This window comes from Olea europaea, unplaced genomic scaffold, assembly GCF_002742605.1.
Source record: "Olea europaea var. sylvestris unplaced genomic scaffold, O_europaea_v1 scaffold1278, whole genome shotgun sequence".
NCBI lineage: Eukaryota > Viridiplantae > Streptophyta > Magnoliopsida > Lamiales > Oleaceae > Olea > Olea europaea.
The window spans coordinates 187,949-192,683 of NW_019230234.1; the positions used below are offsets into that span (position 1 = coordinate 187,949).

At 35.1% G+C, this 4,735-nt stretch overlaps 1 pseudogene; it reads right to left on the bottom strand.

Annotated features, from left to right (window-relative positions):
• Positions 1–207: 207 nt before the first annotated feature.
• The window catches only part of LOC111374695, a 4,976-nt pseudogene continuing 448 nt past the window's right edge, over positions 208–4,735 (bottom strand).

Here is a 4,735-nt window from a genome sequence, read left to right on the forward strand (position 1 = left end):
AAATCACTCCAAGAACTTTTCTTGCAACAGCTCACGACAATAGGGGGAACTCGACAACCTGCAAAACACATCAGCTGCAGAAGCTAGATATTATTTCCCATGAATCGGAAAACAAAATCAGAGTTCATAAATAAACAATTTTTTTCCTTATTGTTGGAAAAATGGACTGTTAGCTTCCATCATCACTGTACATGGCAACAACCTAATTCATTTCATTTCTATGTTACTAGAATACTCTTTTGCGGATTTGAAGAAAGTCTAAATAGCGGATTCATCAATCATCTCCACATTTTCGTCATCAAAAAATAACTAGTGATTGTGACTTTTCATGAGGCTGACATAGTGTCCGTGGTTGGGCCCGCTTCGTACTATGGCAAATAGGGAATACTTAGCATCTATATCCTTGATTGTATTGCTAAGTTTCAACTCAAGGGGAAAGACAACACGATAAGATAGCTTTTTATGCCTGTTAAGCTAGTCAATGTACTTGAATCTCTTCAACTAGATAGCCAGGACGCGAGGGAGCCTTTTTATCTTCAATCTCTTTTGGGCCTCTTGCAAATTGAATATTGAAACAATTTTAATGCTTGGTTATAGAGAAAGTTGAAAAAGATTCAACACCATCTTCATTCCTTCTCTCTATAGATGAATACTAGGCATGTCTCTATTAAACTAGTGGGCCAAATGGTTCTAACAATTTAGTTTTCAATGGTAAAATAGCACAACCGCCCAACAAACCCCTCAAAAAATGCAAAAAAGGAGTAATGACAAGTCTACATTTCTATAATCCATCAAAATAATAAGATGCTATAGGAGCCTTGGAAAAATTTCACAAGTATACTCAATAATACATCCTTGGATAAAAATTCGATCCATTCATTATCCAACATTATAAAAAAAATTGAATTTGAATAAGAATAAAATGTGCCGCTATCATCAGATATATTTTATGTTTTCTCCTTTTTAATTTCAGGAAAGGTTAACTTTTGTGAATTTCAGGTTTTATGAATACGGATCGCAAGTTATGACAATAGTGAAATAAAGCAAAAAAGTAAATAGCATAGAGATTTACGTGGATACCCAATTCGAGAAAAACAACGGCCCGAGGAGGAGAAAATTCACTATAATCAATAGGAATGTGTTTATAATATTAAGACTCAATACTCTTAACTGGATCTAAGCTCTCAAGCCTCAATGTGCTCAATTGAATTTAAACTCACAAGATGTTGTAGATTTGTTCTCTCAAGGTTTTCTCTTAAAACTTTTGAAAACTCTGGATGATGTTTTGTATTTATAGAGATGTCCAAAACCCTAGTTGTAGACCAATAGTCCGAAACAGGTTAAAACCAAAAATATGTCGTTGATTTTGTATCCCGCATGTGTACGGATCGTAACAAGTATTAAAGTGGACCTAAGAGTCCGAATTATCGATCCCACGAGAACTAATATTTAATAACTGGTTCAATTATTCCTAACTTTAATTTGATCAAAAATAAACAAAGAATTAGATATTGTGATTTGTGATAAAACTATTTGAATATATGTGTGGATGCACACAAAGAGTGATTTAGAGACTAAATAATGAACATACGTTAGGGCAAAATAATTTTCCCTACTAATCACATTTACATCTTAAATTAAGATTCACATTTCATGTAGTGTTCAGTCAAACTCTCCTATTGTATTCAACTTACCCCTCTCGAGTTCTTATTGAGTCTATTTAACTAATTCAATTCCATATCTCTATGCTAATCTAACTTAGTTAAACAAGTTCTTTGTCCTAGAAATTCAATTATGATCGCAATAGTTGGTATAGGTATCTCTACTCGTTATACCAATTTATCGAATTTTACTATATGGTCTAAATCCTAAACTCGTATCTATATTCGTAAAGGATTCACGAAAGCATCAAATTATTGATCAAGTAATTTAATGCATTCACTTCATAGTAAAATTAAATTATGAAAGAATAAGGAACAAGAATCTTAAATAAATTATGTAAATGATCCTAAGTAGGTTACATTATTCGTCTTAACAATAGATTTAGCTATTCATAACAGAGAAAGAAAAATAAATAAAAATAGTGGAGTCCATCACTGGATTTTAAATTTAGATGTGGAGGAGTGGATGAATATTGCGCCAAGTTCTTCTTCTTGTTCCAAATCTTAGTTTTAAACCCTTGAATTGTTGTTTTTCTCCTCTTGAATTTGCTTCTTTTTTTTTAATCTCAAGATGTGTTTCTTGTCTCTCAATGTGTGGAATGCCCTCCAAAAGAGTGAGAAAGATGTATTTAAAGGTGCCTCCTTCGTTTGTATAGAAAGTAAGGTTTTTATGGACTTCAAAACGGTCCAAAAACGTGTCCTAAGCAATCCTGGCACAGGGCCTAAGTGATAGGAGTCAGCGCCGCGAACAAATTCAGGTAACGCCTAAGCGCTACACATGCAGCGCCTAAGTGCTGATGACAATGCCTGGGTGCTATGATTGTAGCGCCTAAGCGTTGACACTCGGGAAAAAAATCAGAAACGTAGCACTTGGGTGCTACGGGATAGCGCCTGGACGTTGTCGTTAATTCGATCGCACTGCACTGTTTTCAATATTTTCATTATAACTTTTTCTCTCGATATCCAATCGAGACGATTCAAGATATATTGGAAATTTAACTCAAAGAGCTACAACTTTACTTCAGATAGCATTTTCAAATTCGATTATTTTTTATGTCAAAAATGGATCTCAATATGAGTCTAAAAACGATGCATATATTGTTTCGATTGAAACTTGATGCGTGATCATAATTTGATTATATTTCATCCCTTTGATGTCTTTCTTTATTCAATTGACTTCAAGAACTCTTGAATCTTCATCTTGAGGTTCGATACAATTTTGAATATTTGCACTTTAGTCCCCAAACTTTGGATCTCTTACAACTTAGCCTTTTTTTTCCAATTTTGTCAACTTTTGCTTATTTTTTTCAATTTCTTATACTGTCATTGAATTTTACCTATTCAACACGAAATGCAATAATTTAGACTATAATTCATCCGAAAAAAACTAAATATCATCGTTTTAAAATCTTGAATAATTGTATTTTAAACACTTATCAAACCTGAAAAATTCGAAATTGCCCAGTTAATAGTGTCGCTCGAGCTACGTTGAGGGGCAACGAGCGACAAGCCGGTGAGAAGCGAGCAACGATTGTTTTGCTCCAAATGCTCAAGCGTCTAGCAGCGGCAAACATTTGTCTCAGTCCGTAAGTTGATTTCTCCAACACCAACTCAACTACTACTCCTAAAATCTCAAGAATTTGGGTCACACTACAACACTAGGAGGTAACAAAAGTAAATTAGAGATAAATCAATTATATTACCCTCTCTTTTAACCAGAAAAATTAATTTATGATGATTTAAATCCTATCAGCCACATAGCCTGACTCTGAATAGAAGCAATTATCAGTAGCTTGCCTCTTCCTTATATGTGAGACTAGCCCATTCAATAACCAGAAATTACAGGCAGTCTAAAAAGTAAACATTGCCATCCAAGTAAAATGAAAATGCTACCTACTTGTAGCATTTATCACAAAAGAATTTGTCCTCGGCATTTAAAGTCTCAGTTGAGCTAAAAATTTTCAGACAACTTGTAATTGAACTGTTCTGTTCAATATCGAGGCTCAAGCCAAGAAACGTTTCATCCCTTGCCGTCACTGTCTCACAACACAAGCACCTTGTTTCATTTGTCAATATGCCTTTTCAACTTCTTTTGTTCTATTTGAAGATATTAAAGATTTCAGGTTCTTTTCTATTCTATTCCTACTTCTTTACCTTATACCACTGCTTAATCATCATATTTTTAAGTTCCAACATTTTCTACAAGAATTGTTGGCATGGAGTAGACCCTTTATAATTAAGATATAAGTAGCGACCAATTTAGATAAAGTAAATAATAATTTAATGCTGAATTCAAAAAGTAGCATCATCATCAAAGAACCCCAATACCCCTTAGCAAGATGGCATGAAGAAAAGTGTACAACTCACAGCATCATAGATCTATCCAGTGCTGCGCTCATTTACGTAGCATAATTTCTGTGCGAACTATAAATAAATTCATAATTCTACTCCCAGATGGTGAGTAGGACTGTCATCCTGTTGGTCACTATATCAGGACCAGGGTTTGATTTTTGAAAAAATTCGGTGAACCAAACTGATAAAAATCGCCTGTAACTCTTAACACATTTGTTCGAGTGTGTAGGTGGTTTATAAAAAAAAATAAAAAAAAAAGGTTGAACCCCAACCTTAAGGGTCCCCACTGACCCTACCCTAAGCTATCGTGGAGGAGGTAAATCGCAGGATGTGCCTCCCAAGAGCTAGGGTGGAGAACACATGGATAGGCCAAGGCTGTTAACCCATATGGTAACTCCCGCTTGCAATAAAGTCAATTCCACCTTGCGGGGAATCGAGTTCTGCACACTGCCGCGCTGAACCCTATCCGCCCTCCCCTTTGCCACTGGGAGATATGCCAGAAAGAGGAATTTAACAAATATAATCCATAGGTGGTTTATATATGTACAGAAAGAGGAGTTTAACAAATGTTGACGTGGGAGTCCCATTAAATTTGAGGATCAACAATAAGCACAAGATTGATAAACCAAATCGTACCTAACTCCCAAGCTCACCCCAACAAAAATCGAAATGCTCGTAAAATAGACAAAAGCAGCAAGTAATTAAACTCAAACTCACCGGCG